Raw genomic sequence first — 25874 nt, 5'->3', positions numbered from 1 at the left:
TCATTATTATATTATGGATGGGAACATAGCCAGAATGGGAAATTTGGAATCCTTCTTATGATACCTGCAAGGACTACTGGGAAAGGTATACTCTTCAGCGGAAATAATGGCTATGACAATGATGTAGATCACAGCAGGTAATGCCCATCTTTGCCACCTCGTGGAGATAACATACTTAGGAATGAATTCACCACAGAAAAACATCAAAGCCAAGGGATGGAGACATTATCCTATCATTTACATCCATTGATTCAAACACGTTAATTCAAATAGCTGCAATAACAGCAGAATAGGTAATATTTTATCAATTGACTGAGACCTACTAGAAAAAATAGCAAAACATTAAAAACTGTCAATTTGGTGGCATCAAAAAGCTAATACAACAGTAAAAAATGATCAGGCCGAGATCCAAGACAAGATGGAGACCTAGAGATATAAACCTAGCACCTAAGGATGCTTTTATCTTGGGCTTATTTGCTAATCCAGATGATGCAGTTGAGAAACTGATCACTGTTTCTAACGTTGTTCTAGAGATCGTGGGATCAAACGGAGATCGCAAGGTTCTGAACTTGTTAAAACCAAACTAAATGTTGCCCACTCTTGATGATTATACTCTATTGAACCAGAAGTAAAAAAAAGTTCTTACATACACTGCAACCCCACCTGAAGACGTCTAAGTAGCCAGATTAAAAAAAAAAAAAAAAAAAAAACTCAATCTTTAACATCTAATTTAGGTAATCCCAGAATGTTAGAGACTCCAGAAATGGCATGAGCAAACAAAAATTATCTCTGGAGAAAGATAACATCATCACAGGGCTCAGAATTGAGGCATGGAAAAGCAACTGGAAATTTAAATGGAGAAAGCATGGCAGTGAAAGAACCAAAAAAGAAATGGAACAAAAATTCTCAGGATAAACTTTGCCTAAATCACTGGATGACTGATAAAACTACATATGCACAGAGGAAAACTGAAGATGTTGAGGGGAAAAAGTTGACAGAGGCTGGAGAGAAAGCTTACACTTGAAGAACAGAGCTTTACTGTGAGTTTGATGTTTTTTCAACGGGGTACATTCCACTGTGCACAGTTTGGGCAGCAAAAGCTGAAGCCCTACAAGGTTGAAATGTCAGAGGACAGAATCCAAGTCCAGCAGAACAGTTGGGAATCAGCAGAATCTCTAGAAATATGTAAACCATAAGCAAGCTTCAAAATCTGTCTATAAACTTCACCCAAGAATTCTCAGAACATTAAGAGTCCAGTCACTAAAACATAATCATAAAGTTCAGTTTTCAAGCAAAAACTACATAATTTGTAAAGAAACAGGAAACAGTAATCCATATTCAGGAAAAAAAAAGGGGTGTTAAGAGATACAATTCTGAGTACTCTGAATATAGAATCTAAGTGTTAGCATATAAAGAACTCCAAGCAGCTATTTTAAGTATGTTATGAGAATTAAAAGAACACACATTTAAAGAGTTGACAGAGACTATAAGAAAGAAAAAGCTGACAAAAAAATAACTAAAATAAAAATTCACCAAAAGGAGGTGATTAGAGATGGAAGAAGAAAGAATTGGTGAGCTTGAAGATAGACCAATAAAACTATTCAATCCAAAAAACACAGAGTAAAACTACTGAAGAAAAATTAAGAGTCTCAGAGACCACCAGTAGGACAATATCAGGCAGTTCAAAATAGATTAAACTCAATTCAACATGTATGTACAATAAGATGTAACAGAGAGCCAAAAGAGTAAACAAGGTACAAAATAATTTTTCCTAAAGAAATAATGAACAAAAACATCTCAAATTTGGCATAAAATGTTAACTTGTAGATCCAAGAATCTCAACAAACCCAAGTAAGATGAACATGAAGAATCACTTCTACATATATACCATACATAGTCAATCTACTAAAGGCCAAAAAAATACCTTGAGTGCAACCAGAAAAAAGTGACTGGCTACATATGAGAAATGACAATGCAACTAATGGCTGACTTATCACCAGATAAAAAGTGGATACTGGAACATCTTCATGTTCAGTGAAGCTATTCTTCAAAAGTGAAAAACAAGTATTTTCCAATAAACAAAAATTAGATTTGTGGCTAGCAGACAAAATAGTTTAAAAAAAATGGGGAAACGAACAAGTAATAAAAATAGTGAACAAAAAAAAGATAGCATTCTTGAGTGAGAAAAATAATACAACCGTCACAATAAATAGAAAGCACATAATAAGATAATTCAAGTCCCAATAACCATTAATTTATGAAATATGAATGAATTTTATGTTATAATTAAAAGACTAAGTGTTAGATGGGACTGAAAGTAAAACAATGATATGGTGTACACATGAAACAGTTGTAAAACATAAAGGGGAAGAAAAATTTTAAATAAATGGTTGCAGGGAGAAAACAAACTACACAAACACTAACTATAAGGTTTGTGTAGCTAAGTTATTAGCAATAGAAGTACACTTCAAAGCAAAAAGTATCACCAAAGATAACAAGAATCAACAATGGTAAAAGGTTTAACTCATCAGAAACATGAAACAATTCTAAATTTATGTTCCCCAACCATACAGATTCCAATATAAAAACCGAAAATGGACAGCAAAGCAAATCCATAACTGCAGGAGATTTTAACATCTGTCTCTAATAGACCCAGTATGCAGAAATTAACCTGGTAGGGATGTAGAAGTTTTGAACAACATGATTAACAAAGTGACTTAACAAACACATAAATACTGCACCCAAAAAACTGAAGATTACACATTCTTTTGAAATACACACAAAGTAATTATGAAATCTTGTCAGAAACATATTAAAAAGGTATTCAATCACATTTGCAATCAGGGAAATAGAAAGTAAAACCACTAAGAGACAGTACAACATACCCTCTAGTATGGCTAAAATTAAACATTAACAATATAAAGTGCTACAGAAGATACAGTACAAAAGGAACTCTGCTGATGATTATAAACTGCTACAAACACTTCAGGAAAAAATCGTTGAACAGCTTCTGAAATAGAACATAAATATACTCTGTGTGACTAATCACTTCAGTCATGTCTGACTCTTTGTGACCCTATGGACTACAGCCCACTAGGCTCCTTTGTCCATAGGCTTCTCCACTCTAAAACCAAGCTATTAAACTCCTAAGTATTTACTAAACATACAGGTGTGCATGTGTGTACTAGGAGACATGTACAAGTAAATGCACAGCATTATTTACAACTGTCTAAAAATGGAAACAAGCCAAATTTCCACCAAAAACAGAATCAACTATGGAGTATTAATATACTGTACAGCAATGAAAATTAATCAGCTACAGTCATATGCAACAATAGGACTAAATCTCATAAAGCTGGAAAAGCCAGAATCTATTTGTATAAATTTCATTAACAGAAAAAAATGTCAAAAATGTGTTTTTTGATGGCAAAAATGTAAGGCAAAAAAGTTAAAACCAGAAAACATAGGAGGGTAATTCCCCAGCAGAGAAGGAGTAGAGGATCTGGCAGTGTTTTAATTTTTGACAGGGGTGATTAAGCACATATGTACTTTTGAATACTTGAGTTAGATTTTTTTCCCATGTACTATTCTGAGCATTCTTTCCACAGTAAAAAATGTTTCAAAACTGAAAATACAGACATTTAAGGCTTTGGACATTCCCCTAAGTAAGGTGTTAACATTATCCTATAGTATTTTGTTTTCCTTTTAATCAAATATATATAAATACATATTTTAAAAATCAAATAAAGCATGTTATGAAAAACAGAACCAGTGAAATCCCACCCCAATTTCTAAATACATTCATATCTGATTTTTCATTTTGGATCTGATTATTTTCCCATATAAGAAAATGATTTTTACCTTCTTATATCCATCCCTCTGTAACCTCCCCCAAATTATACCACAGTCCTACTTGAAGATGGCTAACTGATTTCTTGACAAAACTGCAAAAGCGATTCAATAAGAAAAAAAGTCTTTACAACAAATGGTGCTGGATATATGTGGAGAGAAAAAAAAAACACTGACTCAAATCTGACACTCTATATCAGTGTTGATTTCAAAGCAGATTATAGGTTTACATGTAAAATATAATAGTGTTAATCTTGTAGAAGATAGAAAAAAATCATTGGGCTCTAAAGATAGAAAAGTGTTCTTAGAAATAACAAATGCATGATCCTTAGAATTAAAATCTGATAAACTGGACTTCATCAAAACAAAATCTTTTAGTTGGTGAGAGATTCTATCAAGAAGATTAAAAAGCTAGTGACATGGAGAAAGAAATGGCAACCCACTCCAGTATTCTTGCCTGGAGAATCCTAGGGACGGCGGAGCCTGGTGAGCTGCCGTCTATGGGGTCGCACAGAGTCGGACACGACTAAAGCGACTTAGCACTTAGCACCCTTCTATTTATAGAAAAAAAATAAAAATAAAAAAAATAAAAAGCTAGTGACAGATTTGGGGAAAATGTGTACCAATCACATACCTGACAAAAGACTCATATCTAAAATATAAAAAAAGTACCTTGAAAATTTAGCAGTAAGACATCAGTAAAAATATAAAAATAAGGACATTCGAAAATCATCTCCATAACACGAAAAAGAAAACTGACAAAAACAGTCAACATTTTCCTAACACTAGAAATTAACCAAAGGCTTGCAGCATCTGGGGAGAGCTTGATTCAAGAAAGATGGCTAATCTTGATGAGACCAGCAAACTCTGTGGCATCAATTCTGCCCTATTCCCATCCTCCCACCACAGTAGACTTGAAAACCACTAGTCCACAAGTCTGGTGAAAACCAGCAGCCTGGTAGTTACCCAAGAGGGGCAGAAAAGGGTGAGAGTTTCTTTACTACTGCATCCTCAGAGGACTGTTCATTATTTGACATGTCTGGTGGTTTCCTGGAAGACCCCACTCCCAAAGCTATCCTAAGAGTGTACTCGGTGAAGCAAAACAAGCCTTTTCCCCAAAGGCATTTGTCAAAAACAACTGCAAGCAATTGTACCATGTTATAGCTGACTGAGGCAGAAGATAACAGATGAGACCAACAACAGACTAACCAAGAAGTTTAAAAAGAAAAAATGGGGCTTAGAAAAGCTCTAAAATATTCCTGACAATCTCCATGGTCAAATGTATGCCCAGAGCCACACACAAGCTGCAGGTTGTGCACGTGCTCAGGAAGGGCCTCAGAAAGCCCTAAGTGCTCACCTCTGGCTAACCTGGAAGCTCTGCACAATCAGGAAACAAAGGATAAAGCTAAGTAATCAATTTCCTGGTTGAGTGCTAAAGCTGTGCCCCAACAAACAAACACACAGAGCCTCTCAACAAAACTGGGAGACTTACTCGTCTCAGGCACTAAAGGAAATCACTGTTCAATTATCGGCTGACCACTAAGCTAACTGAGTAGAGACATTTCAGTGGCCACACAAGGCAAAGAATATATATTTTACAGATTAGTTCTGAAAAATCACTAAACTAGCTAACAGCAACAAACAGTAACAAAAACAAATGCTGGGAAAGAAAGAGTATCTAATCATCAGAGCTGCCATATTATTTAAAATGTAGCTTTCAACAGCAACAAAAAAAATGACATTTTAAAAATGTATGGCTCATACGCATGAAAAAAAGGCAAGTGAAACTGTCTCTGAGGAAACTCAGACATTGGACTTAGTGAACAAAGCTATAAATCAGCCATTTTAAACATGTTGTAAGAACTACTAAGGAAATCTATGTCAAAAGAAGTAAAGAAAAATATAAGATGGATATCTCACAAGCAGAAAATATGAATAAGGAGATAGAAATCATGAAAAAGAACAAAACAGAAGCTGAAAAATACAATCATGAAAATGAAAAATTCACAAGGTTTCAGCAGCAGATCTGTTGTACAAGAAATACTAAAGAGTACATTTCAGGCTGGAATCAAAGGACAATGGTGAGTAACTTGAATACACATGAAGAATTAATGAGCATGGTACCCAATGTTCATTGCAGCATTATTCACAATAGCTAGGATATGGAAGCAACCTAGATGCCCATCAACAGATGAATGGATAAAGAAGCTGGTTTATATATATATATACACACACACATATACATATGTATACACACACACACACACACACACACACACACACACAAAATGGACTATAACTCACCCATAAAAATGAATGCATTTGAGTCAGCGCTAATGAGGTGGATAAACTTAGAGCCTATAATACAGAGTGAAGTAAGTCAGAAAGGGAAAAACAAATATTGTATACTAATGCATATGTATGGAACCTAGAAAGATGGTACTGATGAACCTATTTACAGGGCAGCAATGGAGATGCAGACACAGAGAACAGACTTATGGACATGGGGGACAGGGAAGGAGAGGGTGGGACAAATGGAGAGAGTAGCATGGAAATATATATACTACCATATGTAAAATAGATAACCAGTGGGAATTTGCTGTATGACTCACGGAACTCAAACCAAGGCTCTGTGACAACTTAGAGAGGTGGGATGGGGTGGCAGGTGGGAGAGAAGTTCATAAGGGAGGGGACATATGTATACCTATGGCTGATTCATGTTGATGTATGACAGAAACCAACACAATATTATAAAGCAATTATCCTTCAATTAAAAATAAATTTAAAAAAAAGCATGGTAAAAGTAACTTGATAATATAAAAGTCTAATTTAAAAAATTGTGACTTTTTTCCTCCTGTTGGATTTAAAAACCATGGAAAAACAATGTGCATGGCACAATGAAAAGCAACAATAGAAGAAGAAAGCCAGGAAAAAATTTTAAGACATATAGAAAACAAATAGCAAAATGGAAGACATAAATTCTACATTATTAGAATTAAATACAAATTAATTGGGTATTCCAATCAAAAAGCATACATTCGGTAGAATGGGTAAAAGAACACAATCCAACTATACGCCGCTTATAGGGGACATATTTTAGGAACTTCCCTGGTGGTACACTGGATAAGAATCCACCTGCCAATGCAGACCACAAAGGTTCAATCCCTGGGCCAGGAAGATTCCATATGTTGTGGAGCAACTAAGCCCACTGTGCCACAACTAATAGAGCCCGCCAGCTGCAACTACCAAACCTGCACACCGCAACTACTGAAGCCCCTGTGCCCTGAGCCTGCACACCGCAACTACTGAGCCCATATGCAGCAACTACTGAAGCCCATGAGCCTAGAGCCTATGTTCCACAAGAGAAGCCACCACAATGAGAAGCCCTTGCAACACAACAAAGAGCAGTCCCCAGTCACCACAAAGAGGGAAAGCCCACACAAAGCAAGGAAGACCCAGTAAAGCCAAAAATAAATTAATTTTTAAAAGGAGACAGATTCAAAGAATTTAAAAGTGAAAGGACAGAAAAAGATATCCAGTGCAAACAGTAACCAAAAGACAGCCACTCTAGTGGTTCTATTCTTTTCAGACACAAGACAAGATGGTAAAAAAATCATTACTAAAGACAAAGAACATTTTATAAGAAAAAAGGTTCAAGTCATCAAAAATTATGGATAAACTGTAAATATATATACTCCTAACAAAGCCACAAAATATATGAAGAAGAAACTTACAGAATTGAAAGGAGAAATAGACAATAGACAAAAACAAAAACAGATGGAGACTTCTGTGCCTCACTTTCAGTAACAGAAAGAACCAGATAGGAGACCAATAAGAAAACAGGACTTAAACACTATAAACTAACCAGATCTAACAGATAACTCAGAATACTCAAAGAAAGCAAAAAAGACTTTTTTCTCAAGCATACATGGAACATTCTCCAGTATACAGATCGTATGTTAAGCCATAAAACAAGTCTCAACACATTTAAAAGGAATCAGATCATGCAAAGTATGTTCTTCAACCACAATGGAATGAAACTAGACATCAGTAACAGAAGAAAATTTGGAAAATTAACAAATGCTTGGAAATTAAGCAACAGATTCCTAAATATTCCTTAGATCAAAGAAATCACATGAGAAACTATAAAATATGTTGAGATGAAAGCAAAAATACGACACACTAAAACTGATGAGATGAAGTAGCAGCAGTGATTAAAGGGAAATTTATAGCTATATACATCTACTTTAAAAGAAGATATCAATATAATCTAACCATCCATCTTAAGAAACCAGAAAAAGAGCAAATTAAACCCAAAGCAAACAGAAGAAAGGAAATAATAAAGATTACAGCAGAAATGAAAGAGAATTTTTAAAACTAAAAACAATGAAATCAAAAGTTGGATTTTTTAAAATACCAACAAAATTGACAAACCTTCAGATAGGGATTGATCAAGAAAAAAAAAAAGACAAACAAGCTAAACCACCACCACCATAACCTATTTCATTGAGCTTCACAGATACTGTCTTTTTTTTTTTTTAAAACAAGCTGAAGGTTTATAGTGACCCTGCATGAAACAAGTCTATCAGCACCACTTTTCCAACAGCATTTGCTTACTTTGTGTCTCTGTGTCACACTTTGGTAATTCTTGCAATATTTCAAACTTTTTCCACTATTATTTTTTGCTATCTTTGATCAATAATCTTTGATGTTACTATCATACTTGTCTGGGGACACCAGAAACCATGCTCATGTAAGACGGTGAACTTAATATTGTGTATTCTGGTGGCTCCACTGACTGTTCTCGTATCTCTCTCTTCTCAGGTCTCCCCATTCCCTGAGACACAACAATATTGAAATTAGGCCAGTTAATAATCCTACAATGGCCTCTAAGCGTTCAAATGAAAGGAAGAGTCAATCAATGCAGCAAGCTTCACTGTTATTTTAAGAACTGCCACACACAACCACTCCAGCCTTCAGCAACCAACCTCCCTGATCAAATTGAGGCAAGACCATCAACACTGAGGCAAGACACTCAACCAGCAGAAAGACTGCAACTTGCTGAATGATAATTGTTACCACTTTTTAATAATGAAGTTTTTTAAAGTATGTATACTGTTTCTAAGACATAATGCTGTCATACACTTAATTCACTTCAGTATAGTATAAACATAACTTGTATATGCAGTGCGAAACCAAAAAATTCATGTTACTTGCTTTATTGTGGTGATCTAGAACCAAACCTAACTATCGCAAGGTATGCCCATATTACAATCAAGAATGAAAGGCCAGTTTTAATACTGGCTTTATAATAAGAAATACAAAGGATTACGAGGGACGGGTACAAACAACTGAATGGCAAGGAACAAAGTAACCCACGTGAAATGGGTGTAAAAAAAGCAAACTGCCAGAACTGATTCAAGACGACACTGGAAATCCCAAATAACAAGAGATTAAGTAATGAAAAAACTTCCCACCAAGAAAGCAAGGACCAGATGGCTTCTCTGGTGACAGCTACCTTTAAACCAAACATTTAAAGAATTGACACCGATCCTTCTCAAACACAGGAAAACAAAATTACAAATAAACATCCCTTACAAACTCACAAAAATCTTTTTTCTTGTGTGTGTGTTTCTAGAAGATGTATCATCTAGATCCTTTTGTCCTCCTGATGAACTAATTATTCTTCAGACCTGCTGCACAGCCACCTTCCTTGCATCTCCCTGCACTATCATCATTTTCCTGTACTAAATCTTATTTCCTGGATCCATCCTCTTTTTGATTCACCCAATCATTCTGATAGAGCCCAGGTCCTCTAGTAAATTACTGAGAGATATGGTGCATTTGCAGAGAAGGCAATGGCACCCCACTCCAGTACTCTTGCCTGGAAAATCCCATGGACGGAGGAGCCTGGTAGGCTGCAGTCCATTGGGTTGCGAAGAGTCGGACACGACTGAGCGACTTCACTTTCACTTTTCACTTTCATGCATTGGAGAAGGAAATGGCAACCCACTCCATTATTCTTGCCTGAAGAATCCCAGGGATGGGGGAGCCTGGTGGGCTGCCGTCTATGGGGTCGCACAGAGTTGGACATGACTGAAGCGACTTAGCAGCAGCAGCAGCAGCATGGTGCATTTGAAGTAAATATTCTAACAACCTCATATGTCCTGTGTATTTACTCCCACATTTGACAGCTTTGGGAAGGTACAGAGTTAGTAGTTTGGAAATAACTTTTCCTTTAGCATTGAGGCATTATTTCATTATTGATTATTTTCCAAAGATACTGATTCCTAATCTCTTTTATATGCTCCATAAACAAAAGCTTTTAGGAATTTCCCTTTCTTTCTGGTGCCTAAAATTCTATCATGTTGTTTGGTGTTTTTTTTTTCAAGTCACTATGCTGTGCATGCTATGAATCCTTTTAATGTGGAAACTCAAGATTTTTGTGGAATTATTCTTAAATAACTTCCTCCATCCATTTCCTCCCATTCTGTAATTCTGATTTTTCACATGTTGAACTTGCCAAGAGTGATCCTCTAGCTTCATTTTCTCTTACAACTCGCAATTCTTTTGTCCTGCTTTGTGAAAGCTTTTCTCAATTTTACCTTCCAACCTTCTACTAGAAATTTAACATTCTAAATTTCTAACTCTTCTGTTAAGTATTTCATATTCTAAATGTCTAAGAGCTTGTTTTCTAAGGATTGACTCTTCATGATATCCTTTCTCATTTCAAAGATATAATTATCCCCTTATTTCCAAAAATATCAGTAACTTTTTAAAGAAGTTTTCTTTTAAAACTTAAGTTTTAAAACTATTATAAATAAGTTTCTACCTACTTCCTCTTATTTAGTCATCCTTAATCTCACATTTTAAAATGAAAAAAAGTTTAAAATGAAAAACCTGAAAGTTGTCTAGTCAATGAACTCAGAGATTATCATACTATTATAAATGAAGTCTGACACAGAAAGATTCATACCATCATTTATATGTGGAATCTAAAATATGATACAAATGAACTCACCTACAAAATAGAAACAATCCCAGAAATATAAAAAAAAAAAAAAAATTTACAGGTTGCAGCAGGGAAGGGGGGAATAGATTGAGTTTGGGGTTGGCAGAGGCAGGTTGCTATGTATGGAGTGCATCGACAGAGTCCTACTGTGTAGCACACAACTACAGCCAATATCCTGTGGTAAACTATAATGGAAAAGGTTTTTTTTTTTTAAGCTGCCTTGATATTCTCTGTTAATAGGTAGTGTCAATGTGAGATGATCAGTCTGATGATTTCCCTGGTGGATCCTCATTTGTTATTATCTGTTGGTCTCTTTTCCTCATCAGTTTGCTATAGTAGAATGAATCTTCCAATTTTACCTCTGGGGGCAGAAGCTTGATGTCTAGTATTTTCAGAACCAGGAGGAAAGAGGCTCGACGATTCCTAGTTCAACATGTATAATTCTTCTCAATTCTGTTTCTGAGTATGACACTCTTAACCTGAGCTTGCCTACTGTTCAAGAACAGAGTATCAGAGAGGAAACCTGGATAAAGGTAAGAAACATCTTCTTGGCACCATGAGGGTTGTTAATTTGTTATTAACTCTTAGACAATTCTTTTAAGGTACCTGCAGCCACTAATTCCTGAAGCACCACAGGGTTCAACAGCACAATTCTAGACCATTCTAGGTCTTTCCCACAAAAAGTGGAAAGTTGAGTTTTCTTAGCGGTACAAAGTTGTTGCTTTCCAGCCTCCAGAGTTTTACTTCTGTGATCAACTTTCCAGTTTTTTCCTTGATACCCTATGCTTTAAAAAAAATTATTGTAATTCTACAAGGGGGTTGATTTCAAAATAAATGGTTATTTAATCCACCATGTTTAAAAAGATATTCATCTCACCAGTTTTGATATGGCATGTCTTCTTCACTGTTGCTCCTTTTTAAATAGTATGAAATTTAGGCTCAAGTTTGAGTAGGATCCAGTTTTAATCACCCAAATGGTTAAAATCATTTTAGCTTTAACAACTAGCTTTTCTATAATGTAGTCAAAATACTTTGACTTATACAATTTCTTATTTAAAATTTCAAATTCTCTTTGAAGCCTGACATTAGAAAAATTTTTTTAATTCACATAAATTGGAAAAGATGTGTATTTATTGGGAACAAAGTTTGACATATACCTGATAAAGCATATTGCTATCCAAATGTTTATAGCCTTAATTTTTGTTTATTTGATCTATTAAATTCTGAGAGGTAAATTAAAATCTCCTCAAAAAGACTGATGTTACCAATTTCTCTTAAAAAACCTACCTCATATGTTTCAATGGTATTTGAGTTTATCACACAAATGCTCAAACCGACTATTGTTTAGTGGTCTAATTTTTTATTAATTAAAAAAATTTTCCTTTTCTCATTCAAAGGTTTTGGACTAGAAAAGTTTTAGTCTTTGCTTGATATGAATGTCTAGTATTATTTTTGCCATTCATTTCAAACATTTGCTATTTTTACTTAGATAAAACTCTTATAAAATCACAAAACAAAAATTTTTAATTTCAATTTATAAAGGGGAGGAGACTGGGAAAGAAATCTATCCCAATTAAATTAAGAAAAAGCTGTTAGAAGGGTACTGGGTAACCAAACTTGACAGAAAGCTGGGAAATACGGAGAGGAAAAGGAGATAAGCCAGGAGATAATTAGGCAAGCAATATCACACCAAAGGACATCTACTTAGGATACCATTTGTATCACTCTAATGGCAATGCCACCATTAAGACATTCACTGCCATAGCATAAGACTTTGATTCCACCACAGCCAGAGAGATACCTCTATCTCCTCTTCTACCTCCTTCCTGTATGAGCTGTTTCAGTAGGATCAATATATATGGAATAGTCAATTTGGTTTCCTAGTTTCCATCCTGTTTAAACTGCTGGCTCTGCTTGTTTATGTTGTGATTTTTCACTGCTTATGAGCATGCAGAGACCTATGGCAGAGATGGTAAGGATGGGTCTATTTCCAGTAAGTTTGCAGCCACAAAAAGAGTTTAATAGGGAACTATTCAAGAATGAGGTTCAGGGAAAGGTTTTCAGGCAAGTTTCCTATCCAAACCATTAGATCATCGAATATTCATGGAACAGTAGACAGTTCTGCTGTCATCCTTTACCACTCTGTCTACATAGAAACTCCAATCTCAGCGCTATGGATAAAAATGCTTTTTCCCACTGACAGTAGGGGACAAACTATTGTCCTTTGCTTTAGCTCATTTGTCTCAACAGGTAACTTGGATGAAGTCAAATGTACCTCCCTATTTTACCATGGTGCCAGAAACCACAGTAACTTCTTTACTAATTAAAGTTAAGCCTATATTAACTATGAGAATGATTAAAATATAAACTTGTTATAAGACTAACATACTATCTTAAAACTCCAAGACTCTATTAACTCCTAAACTCTGTTCTATTTACTAACTCTAAAAGAGGCAGAAATATACTTTTAAAACTATATTATTTTTATAATTTTTCATATTTTATAATTCTATTTCATATTTTCTAATTCATATTTTCTAATAATCATACTCATTGTAAGACAATGGATGCATGCTCAGTTGTGTCCAACTCTTTGCAAACCCCTGGACTGTAGCCCGCCAGACTTCTCTGACCATGGAATTTTCTAGGCAATAATACTAGAGTGGGTTGTCATGCCCTCCCCTAGAGGATCTTTCCGACCCAGGGATCAAACCCATGTCTCTTGCATTTCCTGCACTGGCAGGCGGATTCTTTACCACTGAGCCACTGGGGATGCCCCTTCTAAAACAACAGTATATGTTCAATTTAAGAACTCTTAAAAACTCCAGTAAAGACAAACGTCTCACATCTTAAATACCAGAAACTAATATTGCCCAGTGGGAACTACATTTTAGGGATTCCCCCAATAAGAGCAGTGTGTTCACAACTGCTTCCAAATTTTAAAACAATATCTATTTCTAAAACATTTAAACATTGGTAATCCAGATTGTTAATTTTTATTATCTTCTGTTTTCACACCAACTCCCATACCAATTAGAATATCTCTTAAGGCATGCCTTAAATGTACTATTATAACTCAAAACTCAACAATACAATTACAATCTCTTACTATTCATCTCAAATATTTCTTTAGTTGACAGTACTAACAATTTAAAAAAAAATACCACTATAGCATAACTTTCTTGGTCTTTACTTAGTTGTCAAAGTTTTTTTTTAAAGCTCATAAATTAAAAATAAATAAATAAAAGCTCCTAAGTTTTTTAATAGGATAAGGCAAATTTTATCTCAATTACTATTAGTAACTTATATGTAAACTGTGTCTCCAAATAAGCTTATTTTCAACACCAAAAGACAGTATTAATAAATGGTGCCATTCTTATATTAACTTTATACTACAAACTTAGGAGCCATATTTTCACCTGTTTTATTTTAAAACTATCCATTCTTACTCTTAATACACCCTCTCTACCATTCACCAAGATAACAACCCCTAACTGGCCCTTCTCACTTTAATCTCTTCTCTAATCATATCTGGCTGCTGATCTTTCTCATTTTTCTTCATGTATTTCTGTTCAATGGCCTTTAGTAGAACTCCTTATTTTTAACACAAACATTTTTAGATTCCTCCAGCTCAGGTCATAACCTTATAAGCTTTATTTTTTATCACATTCATTTAAAACAGACTCTACTTCAAACAAAGAAAATACTTGCATTCCACAATTCCCATCTCTGTGCTTTTTAACAAACCTTCACCCTAGCTGATACTCCCTTCCCTCCCCACCAATCTATAAATATACTTATTCAAAATCTAGGTTAAAAAGTACTTTTCCCAGGAAGCTTTCTCAGTCTTACTACACACTATTCATATCACCTTGTGTAAATCCAGTAATTCAAATATTTCATTATTAAGCACTCAAGTTGTATCTTAGATAATGACCTCTCTGGAGCAGGAACCACATCATTTGCTTTATATACCTGCATTCTTATCCTAGTGTGATAAATGTATAAATGAATTTTATACAATAATTAACCCAGTTAAAACAAGTGAAGGCTGAGAGAAATAGAACCACAGTTAAAAGGTTTTTCTGAATTCAAAAAAATTACATCTCCCAAAACCAAATTCAAATATAACATTCACTTTTTCAAAACACAAAACATAGAACTTTCCCTTAAATATTATTTTTCTACACACAGAAGTCAGGTCTTAAAGCTGTAACTCCAAGGCAAACCATTCAATATCACAGTAATCCAAGTCTATGCCCCGACCAGTAACGCTGAAGAAGCTAAACAGTTCTATGAAGACCTACAAGACCTTTTAGAACTAACACCAAAAAAAGATGTCCTTTTCATTATAGGGGACTGGAATGCATGAGAAACGCTGGGCTGGAGGAAGCACAAGCTGGAATCAAGATCGCCAGGAGAAATATCAATAACCTCAGATATGCAGATGACACCACCCTTATGGCAGAAAGTGAAGAGGAACTAAAGAGCCTCTTGATGAAAGTGAAAGAGGAGTGAAAAAGTTGGCTTAAAGCTCAACATTCAGAAAACTAATCATGGCATCTGGTCCCATCACTTCATGGGAAATAGATGGGGAAACAGTGCAAACAGTGAGAGATTTTATTTTTGGGGGCTCCAAAATCACTGCAGATGGTGATTGCAGCCATGAAATTAAAAGATGCTTACTCCTTGGAAGGAAAGTTATGACCAACATAGACAGCATATTAAAAAGCAGAGACATTACTTTGCCAACAAAGGTCTGTCTAGTCAAAGCTATGGTTTTCCCAGTAGTCATGTATGGATGTGAGAATTGGACTATAAAGAAAGCTGAGGGCTGAAGAATTGATGCTTTTGAACTGTGGTGTTGGAGAAGACTCTTGAGAGTCCCTTGGACTGCAAGGAGATCCAACCAGTCCATCCTAAAGGAGATCAGTCCTGGGTGTTCCTTGGAAGGACTGATGTTGAAGCTGAGAACTCCAATACTTTGGCCACCTCATGCGAAGAGTTGACTCATTTGAAAAGACCCTGATGCTGGGAAAGATTGAGGGCAGGAGAAGGGGACGACAGAGGATGAGATGGTTGGATGGCATCACCGACTCAATGGACGTGAGTTTGAGTAGGCTCCGGGAGTTGGTGTTGGACAGGGAGGCCTGGCGTGCTGCAGCTCATGGGGTTGCAGACAGTCGGACACTGCTGAGTGACTGAACTGAAAGCTATAGCAGCATGCTAATTATTTTGTTTGTAATATTCTAAATCTAGCCCCCCAAAGCTATTATATAAAGTCTTAATATTTTAAGAATAATATATTTTTCAATGTCTAATCAATTTTGACCTCTATACTTCACAAATACAAAACCTACATAATAAAAGTTCACAGATGAGTTTTATTTCTTCAAGATAACAAAATTCTTGGAGCGAGAAATTATTAAGCAAACTTGGTACAAATTCCAAACAACAAAACTTCATATAAATACTTTCATTCATAAGCTCAAAAACATTCATAATCCAAACATTAATGAGAAAGTATTTTCATGCCCACATCTGCACAATTTACAAAACACATCTATTCCTCAAAACTAAGCATACTAGAATGTGAAGATACATATTTTCATTGTTATGTAGTTTTTATAACTTTATTATAAGAATACATGTTTCAGAAAAAAATCTTTCTCCCCAAAGCACCAATTGTTACACTACAATAAGGTTTACAGTCCTCAACAGTCATGAAAAACAATGCTGTAACCATTAATCACATTTGCAAAAAAATTACTGAAGCACAAGTAAAAACCATGATCAATAATTCCATTGCAGATCAATTTACAAAGTGTCCTTCATGGATTTTAACCATTCAAACTTTTGTGCAACTCTCCTTAAGGTAGTATTCTCATTCTTTACACTTAAATGGCAAAATCTTTCTGGTTGAGATTGGATACTTGCCTGTAAACAAAAGTACAAAAATTTATTTCTACTCCTATGATCACAATCAGAAATACTCAAATACCTTATTAAGCAACCTGAAATGCCTGAAACCTAACTTACATAATGCCTAGAAGCTCCTAATAAAGAGGTTCCAAAAAGCAGCTATATAAGAGGCAATCCAAGACCTCTTCTACCTACTTCTTGGCTATATGCCTAGAGGATACTGTAATGAAAGCAAGCCAGACAACTGTTACCTATGGAGGCAATTCAAATCTCTGCATTCTAAACAAATTTTCTTGGTATAAAACTAACCTCTAAAGGATTACTATTGGAAAACTAAAAAACATCTCTGATGTTGATATATATCACACTGGGGGGAAAAAGGCCTACAGTACAAACTACCTATCATCTAATTTATCTCCAAATTTATCCAACAATGCCAATAATAGTAAAGAGATAGATTCAGGCATCAACTCTCACTACATTGGGAAAGGACGAATATGCCATTAGCAAGTATGAAAACAAGCCAAACCTATTTCTGATGATGGTGGTCAGAAAAGTGGTTACTTCTTTGAGGGAGAATTAATAGGAAGGGACACAAGGCACCTTTTTCAGTGCAGAAAATGTTTTGTACCTTGATCTAGGTTGAAGTTACTGGGTGTATTTATTTGTGGAATTTCATTTACTTGTATTCATAACATTGGTGCATTTAAATATATGTAAATTATATGTAAGTAAAACATTTAAAAACAAGTCACCAATAATGGTAAAATCTAAAAATCTTTTCCCAATTTTCATCCTTTTCCATCATTCTCCATCATATTTCTAATCACAGAACACCAATAGTCCCTAAATGCAACTCTTTCCAGCTATAAGACTCACAAGGCTTTGTTAGTATTCTGCCAGCACTTTTCTTAAACTCTGCCTCATATTAATTCACTTAAATAATAATTCAATATTCATTAACTGCTCATGCACAAAACACGGGATTAGGCAACCTCCAACATTTATCTAACACACACACACACAGAAACCAAATTTCCTAAGCTGGATTCAAGCCACCCTATTATTTGGTTTCTAATAATGTCTCCTAATTCCCATCACTTCTTTATGGGAATGTTCTTTCCCCAGCATACTCTTTTTCTCAACTATCCTTAAGACTCAGTTCAATTTCTACTTTATCCTTTCTCGGTACTTGTATAGAACTTATTATCTATATCTGCACTGTCCAAAACACGACTGTGAGCGCCTGAGTCTGTTGGTCTGAACCGGGACGTCCTTTAAGTAAGTAACACACTGGATTTTGAAGACTTGGTGTGAAAAAAAAAGTATGTAAAGTATCTCAATAATGTGTACATGTTGAAATGACAGTATTTCGATATATGGGGTTAAATAAAATGAGTCAAAAATGTTAATTTTACTTATTCTTTTATCTTTTAATGTGGTTATAAAAAAATTTAAATCACATTGTGGCTCAACATATTTCTACCTGCAGGTACTGACCTATACAACCTATTTATAGATTACAGATTTATTTGGCAACCACCCAATGAGTCCAAGAAATTCTATATTAAGCCCATTCTCTTTTTACATACTAAAGATTATAACATTAAGAATTATTAATAGTAACTAGTTGATTTAAGTGCCTATTTAATTTTAATATCAATTTTAAAGATTTTTAACAAGGAAGCTTAAGACACTTCAGAGCATAAAAATATTTTAAAAGTTCTGTTTTCGTTTGGCTATAAACTGTTAAAATGTTACCTACATTTTATACCTATCCATTTTGTGTTAAATGTCTCACCAGACAGACAGTACTATTAAACTCATAAAATTTCTAATCCCAGAGTATTAGTTCTAATTAAACTAGATTATTTTTCATCTTAGTCACTCACTAAAAAAAAAAAGCAGCTTCCATTTTTACCAATATCACTGTACCAACGTCCAGCAGCCAAGACAAAGAACCTTTATTTGGGGGTATGAATAAACAATGTGAGCAATAAGACACCAACTGAAAAGAGGGTAGGCAGAAAAATGCTTTCATAATGTTAAGTTTCATAAGTAGGAAACAAAACTTACAAATTATGTAATAAGGTAAAATGGCAGATATACAGAATGAAAGGATAGGAAGGCAGAACAGAAAGGTCTCATCTGTAGTCAAAATATACCTACATTCAAACTTGGCTGCTCTACTGTTTACTGTCTATATGACCTAAATCTGAGTTTGTTTCCCTGCATATGAAGTGGGAATATATAATATAAATATATATATATATATATAAAGTAGCATCATTATAAGGAATAATAATAGATGCTTAATTAATGTCAGTCTCATCTTCCTTTCCTTTATTATGAATGATTATATACTGGTGACAAGATTATGGGTGACTTCCCCTGTCTTCCTTTTCCAAACTGTTGAAATATTTTTAAAACAAATATTAAATTTCTAATATTTCATACTCACACCTCTCCTCATGTGAACTTAAAAAGTACTTTTACTAGCTGCCTTTTACAATTTTCTTTAAAGTTTAAAATTTGTATTGGTAGTGGGGGAAGTGGGTGGTAGAAGAAAAACTTAAGAGTGGGAAATAAGTTTAAGACTAAACCAGCATAGACACATATAAAACAAAAAGTGTGAAGAGGAAAACAGCAAAAGGAAATGCTATTTGAGGAAATTCCCCTGACTCAGCCAGACTAAACAGTGAAAAGGTAACATTCTTCTTCTCAATCCTGCTTCTGCTGAAGCCACTCCTCACTCTCATCTGGGGTTTATATGTACTTTACATACAAACATACATAGCGACTCTCACCCTTCTCTCTACTAATGGTCACCACCATCCTCATGGTCAAAATGTAAAGGGGAGTGAAGAAACTGAGGATGTTGTAACAAAGTAAACCAAAACACTGGCTGGGAAGAACTAAAATGCACTCATTCCCAAATGCATTATTATTATTATTTTCATCACTTGATAGTCATAGAAGAAAATGTGTTCCTGAAATATTAACGCTGGTTATAGCTTTAGCTGCTAAAACTGAAGATGCTACACTTTGGTGCCTATATTTCTTTGTAGACATAAGCTTCAAAATGGAACACTAAAAAAAGTATACAGCTTCAGATCACTGACAAGTGAAAATTTCAAGATACTGTCATTGTTTAGTCACTAAGTTGGGTCCAACTCTTTTACCACTCTATGGACTGTAGCCCACCAAGTTCCTCTGTTCAAGGGATTTGCTAGGCAAGAATACTGGAGTGGGTTGCCATTTCCTTCTCCAGTCAAGTTACTGTAGAGAAAACAATTAAACAATGGTGATAATAACTATTATATTATTTTGATAGTTAATATTTATTCAGCATTCATCGCATACCAGAAAGCTAAGGGCTTTACTACATGAATTATGTAATATAAACTCAAACCTTTATGAAGATATTATTATTCAATCTACTTGCGTAGTGCTTACAGAGCTAGATTTTAACCCCACCAGTTTTACATCAATGCTTCCTCTTTTTAAACCTTATCCTCCCATCCCGCACAACCTATTCAACAATAATTAGGATTCCTTTCCCCCCCAATAATTGTGGTGTTTTGAAAGTACTAGTTATGTTTAACATCTTCCTCAAGAAACTGATGAAAAAAATATTATGCTTTCAAGTAAAAGGGTAAATACTCTGGAAAAAAGGATACAATTTTTCATCTTTTATAAATATTAGAAAAACAATTGATATAAAACAGGTAAATACACTTTATAAACTGCACTTTAATCACAACACTTTATTAGGCATTTTTAAATTTTAAATTATCCTTTTGACTCTTAACATATTTAGTTTCCTGACTTTGTACAGTCTTTTAAAAGCTGTATTTTCCCATAGATACAGAGAACAGAGTGATTGCCAGAGTCGGGAAGGTCATGGGCAAAATAGGTGAAGGAAATTAAAAGGCACAAACTTCTAGTTTTAAAATAAGTAAGTCATGGGGAAGTAGTATACAGTATAAGAAATATGGTCAATAATATTATAATAACTTTGTATGTGGTCTGATAGTTACTAGACTTATTGTGGTGATCATCCCATAAATGTTGACCACTATGTTGTACACCTAAAACTAAAATAATACGGTACATCAACTACATTTCAATTAAAAAAAATAAATAAAACTTCATTTTCAACCTCAATGAATGACATACATACTAAAAAGGCTAACATCTAAAACCTTATGTTCATTACTGTAACCAACTTCACTTATACCACAATTTAGACTAACAGAAATCAAATTTCAAGGAACAAATCACTCATCTATACTTTTCACAAAGTTACTTACAAAATCAGAGTTCCAAGAATTCCAAATGAAATGGGAAGGCAGAGGAAGAGTGCAAGGGCAATCGCTTTGAAACACTAATCTCAATACAGTCTCACTTTCCCTCATCTAAGAGAAGTAGGCACTGCTGCTGCTGCTCTAGCATTCTTCTCTTCTTCTTGAAATCCTCTTGAAATTCCTCCTGGACTTTTCTCCTGGAAAGTTATCTCACAGGACTGCTAACATTTCTCAGTAGTCTACCTTTTATTTTTGACTTAACGGAACAAAAACATACTAACTCCTTCTAATCACATAAAAGTTCCTAGTAAATTCAAAGAAAATAGTAACTTGGCAGTTTAGCTTTAGCAGATCTAAGAAAAAAATTAAACAGTACAGCAAGTGAGGCCCTAGAGAGAATAATACACTTTTTTCATGTAGACTCCATCTATCTGAAGAAAGACCACGAACTGAATTTAGTGTTCTGGCTTTGAGATTTCAAGGGATCTTTATCTTGGTGTTTCATTTTGTTGTACGAGGGGGAAGAAGAGAAATACTATAGTCAACCAGCAGGGTGAGCTAGTGCTAGAATCAGTTTGATTATTCTCAATTTGATTACTCTCAGTTCTCTCAAAATTCAGTGGTGCAAATGGCACTATCAAAAGCAGCTATTCCCACCTAATAAATGTGAATTAAAATACTACTTCTAGAACTGCTTCAGTCAGTGCTACATAATTTTGTTTAATATTTACAAAGCAGACTATACCAGAGAGATTAATAACAAATGTTAAAAAAAAGAGCTTATTTGAATATCTAAAATATTATACTATCCATCCTTTATTATGTTTTATAAACTATAAATTAAAAACTTTAAAAAAAAACTGTTAAAAACTAGTGTTCTATAAAATTAGGGCTAGATAATTCAACATTCCAATTTCTGGATTCAGCTTGCTACAGCTGCCTTAATATATGCCTGAAAAGCAGTCATGAGAAAAGCATCTCCACAAGAATGAGATCCCCTGCTTTCCCTTAGAATCACATTCTGAGAAGAGCCTAAATAAGTAACCCTATACACTACCAATGCATTTGGGGTGAAAGAAAGATGAACCTGATCTCTTCTAACAACCAATTTCTTTAAACTGTTTAAATGACAAGTAACTCCACCACTTCAACTGTCCTTGAGTCTGTATTTTCCCCTCTTGTTACCCAATATAGTCTCACAACTCAACCACAATAAAATTCTCCCTTTCTTATAACTCAAATGACAAATTAAACCTGCAAAAAGCTTAACGTTTGCAGGCAACAGACTCACTTCATAATTACAAATAATCCAGAAGTAATCCTAATTATCACAAGACCAAAGTATATTTAAGTCCACTCATATAGTGTTGCAAATTAAGAAATATATCAACTTTCCTAGAAGAATCAGTAATTTAACTGAGCCTTAAATGATCCATAAAAGCTTTAAAACGTAAAGACAATGTACCTGTTGTTGTTAAACATGATATCCAAAGACGTTAAAGATAACTGTGGGACCCCAGGATAAATGATTTTACTAGTTGTTGAATTTCCTAACAGATCTTACAGATTCACTATTCAACAGTACACTAGTTAGTCTTAGGCTGCTTTTAACGTGGTCAAAGTGGCATGTCCATCTATCCAACTAAAATGTTATTAGAAAACGAAAGGCATTAGCATCTACCTCATTTCTTATGTAATAACTGGTAGTAACTGCAATTATTTCAAACTTCTCAGAAGTTTATCACGCTGTTTTGTTTTTTAAGTTTCTTAGTCAAGATTATTTTGAAAACCTCAAAGTTCAAAAGCAACATTGCTTTGAAATTATCTGATATGTCTGTATTTTGTATCTGAATTTGTTTCACTTTAGAAGTCACTTTAAAACGTCACCATATCAAGTTAGATACACGTTTTCAATTATTGTCACAGAATTTCTCATCAGTATAACAGTATGTAAATAACAAGTACTCGCAAACATACTCAGTTGTTTTGTTTTATAACCATGATTAGTTGCAGATGGTCAACCTCCCTTATTCCAGCAATGTGACCAATGAAAAGACCAATGAGATGGAAGCTGAGAGACGATTTCCCATTGCACCCAAAACTTAATCATCTTTGGCCCTCAAAATATTGTAAGAGAGGGTAATACTAGTCGTTCTCGAAGATTCCTTCTAAGCTAAAACTATATGATTCAATAATAATTTTGCTGATAATAATGTATCTCTCATTAATACAAGATTGTTTTCTCTTAGGAGAAAAGTTAAAAGAGGGGGCAACACAAAACAAGGAAAATCAGTTTTAAGAAAAGCTGAAAAGTTCAAATTTCAATTCAAACAGATCTAAAGTTAGTTATATAAATATGTTTAACTATCCCTTCAATAAAGTAATTTAACTTGTTAATGTGACCTGACCAAAACATTAGTTGTTTCCAAATTTTGTATTTAGAATATTACAAATATACAAAGTATGTTGTAGATGTAGGTGCCATACGTAATTTTAAATTATGTTAGAAATTCTAAAACTCACACCACCACGATTTTGACAGCAATGTAAATATATACTAGCAAGGTACATTAATACTAGTCAAGGCTTCATGCTTTACTTATTAAAATATCTAAATTGTAACTTCTTTATAAACACTAATTTTTCCTTACAAAATCTATGGATGTAAAATATTGCTGCCATCAAGTTTCCTGGATACTTACACATATGACTGAAGGCAAACAGCAGGTTTCCTTTGAGAAATTTGAGTTGTCTATTTTTTTAAATGCTCTTTTTCTTGTGGGACCAAAACTACGTAACTAAACTACTGCAGAGAGACAATATACTATTAAGGCAAATCTAATCTATCATCCGGATGCAACAAGCCTGGCATTAGTTAGGACTGGCCAGAATAGATGATGGTGTTTTGGTTATTTCTGCTGACGATATTATTAACTTGTGTAAGAAACAGGACCATCAAGGACCTCAACTGTGTTTCTCTCGTTGAGTACTTCTCAAGGACCACACAAAATCTTAACTCTAGACATGAAAGTTTTATAACAACTAGATTTGTATCAATATTACTTAAACAGTTCAAGAAAAGTTTTCCACTAATGTTGCTAAACCATGGATGGATCCCAACACGAGAGTCGTCTGTGGAAGTCTCGTAACAAGAAACCGTTAGTTCCACCACCTAAGTTTCCAATCACTGAGAAGGGTCTGGGACAACTCATCTTCAGGTTCACGGGAGAAGTGGAGCACACCTGCTTTCCTCTGGCAGAGATTAAGCTCCCAGGGACACAAAGGCCAGGGAATCAGACCTGGAGAAGCAAAAAGCTTTAGCTGGACACCCACCAAGCCCCTGGCAACCCACTTTGAGCGATTTACCTCTTGCTGTTACTTCCCAGGCACCTAGCGGCATAAGATCTTGCAGAACACGGGGAGGGGAGGGCTATGCGGTCCTGGTCCCACGTTAGGGGAGGGGTGTGTACAGTTAACGCCAGAGCCTACGCTTCTGGCCGAGACGGAGCAGCCCCGAGGAGAGGGGGTTGGTGACTGCTCTCGGACCGCCCCGTTACTCAGTGCATTGCAATGGCGACCGCCAGGCTCCCCAAGCCGCCTGATCTCGGCCCCCTTCCCCCTACTGCTCACTGGCTGCTCGGCTTCATGTGACTAAACAAAACCCCCAAGTCTAGTGCCCAGCTCAACCCCTTTGTGTCCGCTACCGGATCCTCCGACGCCGCCGTGGTAAAGTCCCCCCTCCCCACCTCCGTCGAGTCCCGCCCCGCGGCGGCGGCCGCCGCTCACCTCAGGTTCCGCCGCCCCCCGCGGCCGCCGCCTCCCCGAACCCGGGGCCCGGGCTCCTTGTGTAGCACCAACTCCGCCTCCTCGGCCGCCGCCGCCATCTTAGCCTGTGCGGCAAAATGCGTCCTTTTGGATGGTTGGGACCCAGCCTAGGGCGTAGCTCCCCGGGCCCGAGCGCCGAAGGCCGGGCCCCCCCAAGTTCTTCCGCCACCCTCAGGCCCGCCGCCGCCACAGCCCAGAGGTCCGAAACCCACACGGGTCCCGGCGATTCCGACCAAATAACCCCTGAAACTCACAGTTTGGTGCCGTGTGCGTCAAACCGGGGCGACGTTGGGAGCGCGCGGCGTCCCCGCGTCACACGCCGCTCAGTACGCTACTCGGCTCCAACGGCCCCCCTCCGCTCCCCGCTTTTCGCCTGCGGCCCCGGTTCCCACGGCGCAGGCGCGCTGCTTTCCCGCCTCTTACCGACCTACGGGCCGCGGGGGCGGCCAGCGAGGAGCTCCTGGGCGGCCTCGCGCTGGTGGAGTGTCTGGGCCAATTACACCAACCCGGGCAGCAGAAACAGTGCACTACTGTTCTCGGGTGCCAGAAACCCAACAAGGTCACCTCCCCCAGCGCTGACCTAATCACTCTCAAGGAGGTTCCCGCCCCAAAGTAGGCACGCTCCAAATATGGTGGTGCCCAAACTCTGCAAGACCCAAACACTTAGGCAAGCTTAGGCCCTTTAAGGTGGAACAGACCCATATTTGGGTTCCACGATCACGAGAGTGGCACAATTCCTTTTCTTCTCCTACTGTTGAGGAAAACTGCTAAAGAACCCACGCTTGCCGGTCACAATTGTAGAGTCATGGCAGAAGAAGTTTTCTGGATCTTAAGAGGACCGATTATTGGGAAATGCTTGATGACCAAGCAGAGCATCAAACGTAGTATCTCAGTTAGTGTAGGAAGGCCTGCCCTAAAAGGTGCCCTGGCTTTGGTCCAATTTGATTCTGTGAGGATAC

General features: G+C 36.2%; 1 protein-coding gene across 22 annotated transcripts in view; it reads right to left on the bottom strand.

Annotated features, from left to right (window-relative positions):
- Positions 1-25477, bottom strand: part of ZNF644 (zinc finger protein 644) — a 105989-nt gene extending 80512 nt beyond the window's left edge. For 4 of the 22 annotated variants that reach the window (XM_081486501.1, XM_081486483.1, XM_081486494.1 and 1 more), the window contains exons 1-2: positions 25170-25298; positions 23793-24389 (exon numbers count right to left, since the gene is read on the bottom strand). The gene's annotated coding sequence lies outside the window, so the exon portion shown is untranslated. Of the gene's footprint in view, positions 1-23792; positions 24390-24876; positions 25299-25338 lie in introns of those variants that run through there. The other 18 variants (XM_081486484.1, XM_081486496.1, XM_081486491.1 and 15 more) reach the window with 8 other exon arrangements.
- Positions 25478-25874: the final 397 nt, after the last annotated feature.

Source organism: Giraffa tippelskirchi, chromosome 5, assembly GCF_054371585.1.
Source record: "Giraffa tippelskirchi isolate mGirTip1 chromosome 5, T2T-mGirTip1v1.2.pri, whole genome shotgun sequence".
Taxonomy (NCBI): Eukaryota; Metazoa; Chordata; class Mammalia; order Artiodactyla; family Giraffidae; genus Giraffa; species Giraffa tippelskirchi.
This window is presented reverse-complemented; position numbering and strand designations above follow the sequence as displayed.